General features: G+C 32.0%; 1 long non-coding RNA gene across 1 annotated transcript; it reads right to left on the bottom strand.

The window, feature by feature from the left end:
• Nucleotides 1–4,904: 4,904 nt before the first annotated feature.
• Nucleotides 4,905–5,788, bottom strand: LOC114730265 (uncharacterized). The gene is made up of 3 exons (XR_003738826.1): nt 5,589–5,788; nt 5,411–5,476; nt 4,905–5,051 (listed from the first exon to the last, which is right to left on the bottom strand). It is a non-coding gene; the product is annotated as an uncharacterized LOC114730265 (long non-coding RNA).
• Nucleotides 5,789–11,346: the final 5,558 nt, after the last annotated feature.

Here is an 11,346-nt window from a genome sequence, read left to right as displayed (position 1 = left end):
TAGATTTTTTTATTATCATTTTAAATTGTTTTTTGAATCCAAATTGTAATTAAATTTAGGAAAAATTTCATTTAAGAACCATTGTAGCCTATTAATGTCAGTCAACCGCCAAAATATTTGAAAACTTTAGTCAACCCCCTTGAACCAAAATGAAATTAAAATTTAAAGATAAAATTATAATACTACCCCTTCTTTTTATTTTTTTAAAAAATAAATATTAATGGTTGCCAGAGCTTAATAGCTGACACCAGAAGTCGGAGCTTTGGTGGCTAACCACTAGACTTCAGTGGTTAAAAGATTTTTCTTTTTAAAATAAAGTGACTAAAGGAGATTTGAACCTATGACCCCAGACCCCTTAGCATACCAAAAGTAATGTGATCCCCAAGCCAACCAAGCCATTTAATCATATCATGCAAAGAAATATATATATATATTTATAAAACAAAACAAATGCAAATGTCCAAGTGAAATTCAGCAATTCATAACAAAAATTTGGTGATTTACAAGTAATATAATGAAATTCACAACTCCAAATGCAAGTATTTATATGTGAATGAGCAAGTGAAATTCAAATATTTACAATAAAAATTCAAGAATTTATAATCCAAATTTGGTGATTCACAAGAAACATAAGGGAATTTGTAACCCTAAATATAAGTGTTTAAGTGTGAAGGAACAAGTAAAATTCAGTAATTTACAACAAAAATTCAGCGATTCACAACTCAAATTTAGAGATTTACAGGAAACATAAATATTATAAAACTTAGAAGAGAATTCACAACCTCAAAAGTTTTGCTAATTAAGGCACCGGAGCTTCTATTTTGGGACGCTTCATTGCTTTCGGCGACATTAAGTGAAGACCGGTGTCTTCTTAGTTTTGCTAATTAAGGCTGAGTCAGATAAAAAGGAATATGTAATGTCGTATTAGAATTAATTACATATTGCCTGTATTTAATTTCTGTTTCTTCATAATGCTAATAATCTCAAGTTAGCTCTTTTACTCATTTTGTATTCATCAGATACATTGTAATGTAGTTACTCCTCTGGTCCTTAATATAAGACCTATTTAACTAATTTGATTAGATTAAGGAAGTTAGGTAAGTTAGTTAATTATAAGAAAAGTGACACATTTTTCCTAAAACACCATAATCATCTTTCTTAATACCCCATCTCCCTCTTTTACTTGATTATGGTTGAGGGAGTATCCATAGGGGTAATTTAGAGAAAATTGATAAATATGAGAAATGGCTCTTATATTTAGGACCAAAACTAACTCAAGAATTGGGTCCTATATTAAGGACCGGAGGAGTATATTATAATTTTTCACAACGAATAAGATATTAAAATATGGTTTGCAATATAAATAAATGTTACGTGGACGACATATTGTCAATAATACAATTCTCCATGTATAGTTTTCATTTCTTCCGGCTCCACACACATATCGAAGCCTTTGATAATTAACTCATAACTTATATGTATATTTAAAAAAGAATCGATCCGATCGTAACTTCGAATATGGAATAAGGTATCAAATAGGAAATGATACTCTGAATCATAGAACTATAATGAAATATACGATCAACTAACATTTATCAAATTTGAAAAAGAGTCAGAAGAAATAGTTAGATCCTCTTATTATATATATTTAATAGATCATAATGAATAAATTCACAAGTTAAAAAAAATCTAGATATTTGAAGCACAACTTAAATTAATGCACAGTGTGTCTAAGAAGCATAATGGAATTTACAACCCAAATGAAACCTCCTTGAATATAAGTTCTTGTGCCTTAATTAGAAAAACTTTTAAGGTTGTGAATTCTCTTATAAGTTTTATAATATTTACGTTTCTTGTGAATATCTGAATATAAGTTGTAAATCATTGAACTTTTGTTGCAAATTGATGAATTTCACTTGTTCATTCACATTCAAACACTTACATTTTGGGTTACAAATTCTCTTATGTTTCTTGTAAATCATCAAATTTGTGTTATAAATCCATAAATTTTTGTTATAAATCTTCGAATTTCACTTGCTCATTCACACACAAACATTTGTATTTGGAGTTGTGAATTCCATTACATTACTTGGAAATTGTCAAATTTTTGTTGTGAATTGTTAAGTTTCACTTGCAAATTGTTGAATTTAACTTGTTCATTTATATTTAAACACTTACATTTGTTTTGTTATATATATAAATATATATTTCTTTGCATCAATAGATTAAATGGCTTGGTTGGTTTAGTGGTCATATTATTTTTGGTATGCCAAAAGATCATGGGTTCAAATCTCCCGGGCCACCTTATTTTGGGGGGGAAAAAAATCCTTCAGTCATCGGAGTTTCAGTGGCCATCGAAACTTCGATCTTTGATGTCGGTCACTTGAGCGCTAGCTGCCGGACCTCTGACCTCCAGTAACTGGAGCTCTAGCAACCATCAAATTTTTTTTTTTTAAAAAAGGGGGTAGTATTATAATTTTACCTTTAAATTTTAATTTTATTTTGATCCAAAAAAGTTGACTGAAATTTTCAAATGCTTTAGGAGTACATTAATTGGCTATAATGGTCTTTAAATGAAATTTTCCTTTAAATTTATCTTTTGTCCGAAAGTGTCATTTCCCCCCTGGTATAATTTGATTGGTTTTTACGTACACACTGTAACACACCTCACCGACAACACAACATTCACGGCTATTCATTCCTGTTGGTGTGGGCCAGCTCCCTTCATTATTGCTTGTACTAATTTGAATGGCACTTTTTCCCATATCTCTTTTCAAATGTACCATTCCAACTTTACGACCATAGTGTACAAAAAAAATGGGACTTTTTATTGTTTTTAGATGCTTACAAAGCATACATAAATTATAGTTGAGGGATTTCTAAGTAGTCCTTCCAAATGCAAGCATATCACTCATAGATGAGGTGTTAACAGCAGATTGCCACTGTAACAGTGTCACCAGTGCCACAGTAACAGAGTCAGCCGTCTTAGATGATGTCTAAAACTTGAGTTTGACATTTACAGGTTTGTATATATACTTGTGTTTAATGGTATAAAATTAAAAAAGAAATTATAGATGGGGGGATTTTAAGTCCTTCACATTGTAAAGAACTAGTACGTCCTTTCCGTGGGCTGCACGGAGAGCTTATAAATCTTACTCCTCTTGTCCTATTTATAAGATACTTTTAGTATATTTTATACAGACCAAGAAAAATCTTAAAATCCATTAACTCTCTATTAAAATATGATAATTTTTTAACTTTACCCATATTTAATATATACACTTTTCAAAAGAGATAATTACCTACACTATAATAAATAAAGAATAAAATAGTATATTCACGTTAAAAATTTGATGAAATGACTTATAAATAAGAACAAAAAAAAACCTTATTTCTCTATTCTATAAATAGGACTGGATGAGTAAATCATTATATTTTTTATTATGATCTTTTTTGGACCAGAGAAACTTACTAGACAAATTGAGTTGATTTGATTTTATAAAATACATTTTGAAGAGACCTTTAAAAAAGTTGGCATCCCAAAGAGATTATAACAACTCACGGGGACTTACGTACCTTCTAATTCATAATTCTCAAAGCTTGTTTTATTCTTTTTCTTTAATTTCCTATATGCATCAAGTATAATGATCAAACCTCTTCTTTATTTCTTTCATTTCCTCACGCATTTTTGCACTGATCAAGTACCAATTCATTTTATTTTATTTTTTCAAAGCCAGCGTGTGATAATCAAATTGAGATATTTCTAGAAGAACAATTTTGACATTGGTCTATAAAAGATTATAGCGTGCACTTCCAAGAGCAATACATCCTACAAAGGTTGCTCATCCAACTACATGACAGGCAACATCATAGCACACGAGTTTATTCAGAAGCAAAGAGTTGTATCCATAACTTGACATATTAGCATTATATCGTATTGTGTTAACATCAAAATAGATATGAGAATTAGAACAGAATGCTAACCTTTTGCTGTAATTAGAAATGTGTTCATCTTAACTATTTTGTACAAGTCTATAATACATTAAGCATATCATGTTCATGAGTGGATGCATATTGGAATTTAATAGGATGTACAAAGTACTGACACTAAGCTTATATCATAATTTTGATTAAAAGTTCTCAAGGATATTTTGACCAAATTAACATCCATTTCCAATCTCCAAATTATAAAAAATGTTTGACTCTTGCCAACTGTCATTTGTTCAACTTCACAGATGTGACATATCCCATTAATATATCATTGTCATAAAGAAATTCCATCTATGTTCAATATAATAAACTAATCTGATATAATAGTTAGTAAACTTTACATCAATATATCTTTTTAATGCATAATCATGGATTAAATACTGAGCATTTAGAGCATAGAAAAGGTAGAATCTAAATGGGAAATTTTCAAGACAGGTATAATCTTCTATGAACCTGCTGAGTGAGGCCAAGATACAACACTGATTCATAAAGGCTCCAAAATTACCCAACATGACACAAACCTTTGCCACTTCCATTTGACTGTGCTGGAAATGGTCTAGCAACTGCTGCCTCCACATTCACGAGTCAAAGCCTGGCTATTACAAATGCCAAATTAAAGAGCAAGGATGAAGGTATAACAGTAAGCAATATATTGCAGCCATGAATCCCAAAAGACATATCTCTTAACATATCCAGCATCAAAATAATAGAACAGAAAATGTTAGGAGGGATTTAAAATTCACATGTAATAGCAAAATATATATACAACTCCTATTTTGCTTTATCACTTGCCACATTTGGATGCATTACAGATACACACTTGAATATAAACGTATGATAAGCCATATCTCTCCAAGCTGTCACATCTCTTCTTTCAGCAGCATCTCCTTTTTCAACATGCGGACACTTTTTTTAAGTTTCCCATAAAATCACTATATTAGTTATATCGCACGTCAGTTGAACCTTGCAGATAACACTAAATACACAAGGTGACATCATTTTGTTCTCAACTGAAACTATTCCAAGGCCCACACTTTCACCATATTATAAACTTGGCTATCCTCCAAACAGGCATATAATTTTGTAAGTTTCATTGAAAACCAATATATTAGGTATATGATTTCAATTTTTTTTTTAACAATTTCTGTTTTTAAAAAAATCATGAACTGGTAAGAAAATTCATTAGCGTTGAGTTTTCCTCATCATATAAAATTAATTTGAAAAACCATGATGATACTAAAAAAATTAAATACATCTAACGTTAAATGAAAAATAAATTTTCTTCTACCCATAAATTAAAGAAAAATTTTACTAATAAAACTCCTCAGAACATATACATCAACATATCAAATTCAGAGCATTATGATATTCTTTACGTCAGTACCTAAGCTTTCTAGGAGGAGATTACAAGGCTGATTACCACAAGCTTTGCCATGGAAAGGACATTGGTGGAAAGCATTTCCCTATTTGTTGTCCTGATGCACGCCTATTGAAATAAAAATAAGATGATGTGATACCAAAACCGTGTAACAGAAAAGAAGCAAGAGAAAAATGAAAAAAAATCTGTTTAACAATGGAAAGGGACAATAGTACAATACCTTCTAAAAAATCATCCCAAAATCTCTGACTTCACTGAAAAGTGATTCTCCAAGCAGTTACACCAGACTGCCAAAACCTCTCATTACACTCTTGATTTAGATTTGTTTGACCTTAGCAAACACAGGACAAGTATTCAATACATAAGACTTAAAAGGAATTTGCTGTATAATTCAGATTATCCAAGCAAAAGCAGTCACCTGCATCTGCCTCATTTGGCAGAGCATTAGAATGTATGGTCGACTATTTTTAAAACCATGTGGTTTATTAGTTCCACCTCGTCTTTGACAGCGAAAAAGCATTTGAGTTTTCTTCCACTGATTTAAACTTGTGATATTGTAGATTTCACTGATTTACTGATTTTATCATTTACTTTTAAAATTTCTTTAACATTTTATAATAAAAGTGCAAAATGATGTCATCTCCAAACTCTTTGTTCTAATTGTTGGATATCTTCCATTTGGTAAACTGAATCGAACTACGTACAGTAAGACATGAGCTTAAACATCTCATATAAATTACACAGCTGATCTCAAAATATTTTGGTCTTAAAAATATACACTTCAGATATACTTAGGTTGAATCTTTCCCCTGTCCATTGCTCAAAAGTAAATCCAATGAGAAATACAATCATCATTCATATTAATAATTAATAAATACAATCATCATCCATATTAATAATTAATAATTAAAACAAGTAAGAAGACAACATAATACCTAGGACCCAAAAAGTTTGAACCATTGAAAGTAATATCTATTTGAGGAGAAATAATATTACTTTTCTAACCTCCAATTGTTCTCCTTTGAACCACTGCAACTTAGGGTGTGTTTGGATGAAACCAAACCGTGGTTTGGAAAAGTGATTCTGGAGAATAAATTCTGTGGAGAATAGATTCTGAGAAAAAGTGATTCTGAGAAGTGAGAGTGTTTGAATAGTTATTACCAGAAGCACTTTTTACATGTGAAAATTACCAAAAAGGGTATAAGTTAATATGATAATTATATAAGAGATAGATTTTATGATATATTTTAATTTGAAGAAATAAAATTGTGAATGAAAAATTTTTTACTAACATAATTAATAATATATAAGATAATATAATTAATACATAATTAATATGTGTATATATATTTATAAAACATAATAATAAATATGTTTATAGAAAAGTGATTTTTTTTTTTACTAACAGAAAAATATTAATTTTCTTTAAAGATTTTAAACGTGAAATCCCATAACATTTTTTCACAACTACTTTTTGTAATAACATACTACATGTATAATAACCTCTGATGTTTAATACAATTAATTAATTAATTGTCACCACACATATATATTAATAAAATATAAGAGTGAAAATATTTTTAGAGAAGATGAATTATTTTGTTGCAAACAAAAAATCATGTATTTTCATGAAGATTATAAACATAAAATGGGATGATATTGTTTGACAAAATAGAATAAACACGTCTTCAAACAATTTATTAATTATTAAAGTAAGTAATAATTAGCTTGAGAATATAAGGTCTATTATTAATAAAAGAAATATAAATAAAGAAGTGTCATAATCATTAAGATGATGCATCGATACAAAGCATTTGTGATATGTTTTGTTTTTAACTACATATTACAATCTATGATAAAAGGAAAGAAATAAGACATGACTACTATCCTTGTATTGAATTAACAAGTTCGTCTCTTATGCTGTCACGAACTGAATTAACAAGTTCGTCTCTTATGCTGTCACGAACCTGAGCCATATAAGATGAAGATTGAATTGATGAATGTATACGTGAAAATCTAACCCCATCATCATGTTCTTCTGCATAAGTACCTTCTTCTTCTAACTGAACGAATCCAGGATCAGTAATAGATGTCGTTCTAATAAAATTATATATAGCCATCGTTGCACAAACAATTTTAACTTGTGTTTCATAATCATAGGATGGCATGTTTCGTAAGATTGTGAACTTTTTTTTCCAAACTCCGAAAGTTCTTTCAATTGTACTCCTTAAACTTGAATGGAAATAATTAAAGACTTCATTGTCATTTTCAAACCCAGATGTCCTTCGAAAATCAGGCAGATGATAACGCTCCCGTCTGTATGGGCCGAGATATCCATTTGGTGTTGGGCATCCAGCATCCACCAAATAATATTTTCCTATATAAAAAATGAAATTATTGTAAATTATTTTTCTATTGTTAAGCTAAATATAAATAAAATGTAGGAAATAAAAAACCTTCAGGTGGGTGGGGAAAGTTCATTGAAGGAGTTGTGAGGGCATGATCAAATATCCGAGCATCATGTGCGCTACCTTCCCATCCAGCCAAGACAAAAGTAAAACACATGTCCCAATCACAAACCGCCATGACATTTTGTGACACTGTTCCTTTTCTAGAGATAAATTTAGTTTGATCTGTTGCAGTGACAACGTAGGAAACGTGCGTGCCATCAATTGCTCCAATAACATGTTTAAAAAAAGGCTAGTATTTACCAAACCGAATTTTTGTATGAACATGCCGGAATGTTGGATCTTTTGGTTTGATATTAGACATGGCAAGTCTACAGCATGCCATTAGGACATTATGAAAATGTCTGCTAATTGTCTCCCCTGAATGTTGAAATCTTTCTTGTTGCATTCTGCTACTAAGTGCATGGCCAACGGTATGTAAAAACATTGCAACTGATTCATGTATCCCTATATTTTTAGTCTCTTTTAGACCATGTTGTTGCAATTGTTCCACCAGACTTAAGAACACACCCCGTTCCATCCTAAACATGTTATAACAACGACTGGAGTTGCCATCTAAAACATCCCTTACCCATAAGCAGCCTGTATAAGCACTTGTATGCCGAGACTCTTTACACAAGTTCAAAGTAGCGTATGCACCGACCAATGCTGCAACTTTGTTAACCCTTTTTTTTTCGTCCCTTAGCATGCTCTTCCACACATTTAATTTCAGCATCCATATTCGTTTTATCCTGTGCACATACACATAAAGTTTAGAATTCTTACGTAGAAATTACGAAACATTTATAAAAGTTACAGAGTTGTTTGATTCATATAACAACCCACTAGTCACATAAAATGATACACATATGGAACTGTCTAATATAATAAACAAGTCATAAATCCCTAGTGTAAAACTCCAAAATAGGTAGAAGTTGTTCCTTCTGATCCTTCAGAGCTGCATACATTTCCCGTGCCTCCGGCCGTTCCATAAGGAGTTGTGTGCAGCGTCTAAAGAAATCAGGATCACTGACAACTTCAGGAACTGTTTTCAAGTGAAACAAGACTCCCCTAATTGAAATCTCATAAGCACGTGCTTCTTCTTCCAACCTTCTATCTTCTTCTTCCAACCTTCTAGCTTCTACTCGTGACATGACCTCATTTCCACGCTCGGCCTCAGAAATATTTGTTTCAGCAATCTTGCTAAGTGCATCCGCTATTTTCATAGAGGGAGATGTGCGTTTCTTCTTGACTTCACTCTTCCTTCTGACCCCCAGTGAGCTACTAGGTCGACTCCTACCTCTGCTTGTACCCCCACCATTGTTATCCTGCCTCAATTCAGTGTTGCCTCCACTACCTCCACTATTAACATTGAAGTTCACTGTGTTAAATTCCCTACTTACACCAGTTGGTGCGCCTAAAATTTCATCACTATCTCTGGACCCTTCTTCCAAATCTTCATTCGGTGTTCCTTCACTTGGAAGTGTCATGGAAGAAGGTGCCCATGCTTGTGGTCCAACTGCAGCCACACTCCCGAACAATTGAGTTAATTGATCCCTAAATTGAAGTCCTCTTTCTCTAAATTTTTCATAGTTTGGAACTTCTTGCACATTAGACACCAATAATATCATAAAATATTCAAAAAACAATAAATATGCACAAAACATTAACAGGCAGAGAAAATGTAAGATCAAAAGGTTCAATAATTACCCTTATTTTCCTCTCCCACCAATCATCAGTTGCACTAACAGTATTCCTTTCAGTATCCCATCCCAATCCTGTCTCGCGAAGCAGCCTATCCCATGTCTGCCACTCTTTTCGCAGGGAATCATATTTGTTCTTAAATTGCTGTTTTGCGTACACTCTCCTAGTTTTGGCAGTAAACTTATCACCAAGAATATCCCAAGCTTTCTTTGTTAAGCTTGTACCTCTTCTTTCTCCTTGTTGCACAAGTTCAATGCACAGGTCAATAAACACTTTTGTGGTTCTTACATCCCAGGAAGCTTTCACCGTATCTTTACCCATTATGTTATAGCACAATTACAGCTCTTCAGTCATCACAAATTAATCAACCCAAAATCATATTATCTACTGTAATAGGTGAAAAAGTTGACCACATCTTTAAATCTCAATTCCTTCGTCCAACCAAACTAAGCACGACAAAAATTAACAAACACAAGAAAAATTCTAATTTTACATGGCCGGAAAAAATACACCTCCCTCCTATTTCAAATTTCATTATATGTTTTTGCTTCAAAATACTAACTTTTAAAACATCAAAACTAACTAAATTATTATATATACTTTTTCTTTTTCTTAACTTTTGTTGAAAGATGATTGGATGAGAAAATAATAAGAAAAACCCATATTTGAACCATCATGTACCATAAATCATATTGTACTTAACCTTTGAAATAACTGTGTATTATGAATATAATTAAAAAAATTCGTTCATGTGCGTAATTAATACAAATGTTCATGATGAACGCACTAATATTATAAAGCACATAATTGTTTTTAAAAAATTAACATGTTGCATCAGCTTTTCATAATATTTGTTTAAAATTATATTCTTATCGGATTTGTCAACTGAAAATACAAAAAAAACTAGTAGCATAAACTTCTGACCAAAATACAAATCACTTTCTTTAATATATACATGGATTTGAGTTGTGATTCCATTTTTCCTCGCTCTCAAAAGTTGGCCATAACTCTATCAAAATCCTTAATACAACAGTACAGGACAACACATTTCTTATCTCGTCCCAAATCAGATCAACTCTTAACAAATAATGATAATTAATTTAATTAAAGTACTATCCAAGGGAAAAAAAATTCCCAATACATTGTTCGACTTCACAGGCTTCTTCTCCGGGAGGAAAATCTGGATAGAAAAAAAAGGATCCCACGCCAGGCAACAAGAGGAAAAAGAACTTGCATTAAATTTATATATCCAGTAGAATTCAATTGACAGCCTTTCTCGTCTCCAAAAAAATATCACCAGATACATCCCCTGCCTCCAGAACCAGACATTGATGAGTCTAGCTTCGATTCGCAGGGAAATTTTTCGGGAAAATGTTTATCAAATATCAATTACCAGCATCTGATATGTTCCCCCTTCGTTTCATAAAATCAAACTACTATGAAACCAAAGCAAGCAATAATTATCTCATGCCTTTGAATAATATGCCGGTCAGTTTTGGAAAAAGCTGGTTGAACAAATTGAAAAACGAAAGTGGGAGGAAGCTTGCAATTCGAAGAGGATATTAGAACACTACAAAATCATTCCAAAAATCAACATACCACGGTGCAAATAAAATAGCCACGGTTCTAAACAAATTCAGTACAGGAGAGAGCTACACGGCGAACAAAATTCAGTGCAAAAATAAGAGGAGGGACCGAACCAGAACCACACGGCGAACAAAATTGGAACAACATGCTGGTTGCGAATGGGAAAATGCATGACTGAACAAAATTTTTAATACCACCGGAGAGAGCTAACCTGAGCTAACCAGAGAGAGCTAACCGGCA

The sequence above is a fragment of the Neltuma alba genome, unplaced genomic scaffold (genome assembly GCF_004799145.2).
Source record: "Neltuma alba isolate B1F8T4 unplaced genomic scaffold, ASM479914v2 tig00000377_pilon, whole genome shotgun sequence".
In the NCBI taxonomy this organism is placed as follows: Eukaryota; Viridiplantae; Streptophyta; class Magnoliopsida; order Fabales; family Fabaceae; genus Neltuma; species Neltuma alba.
Note: the sequence above shows the minus strand (reverse complement) of the source record. Positions and strands in the feature narration are given on the sequence as shown.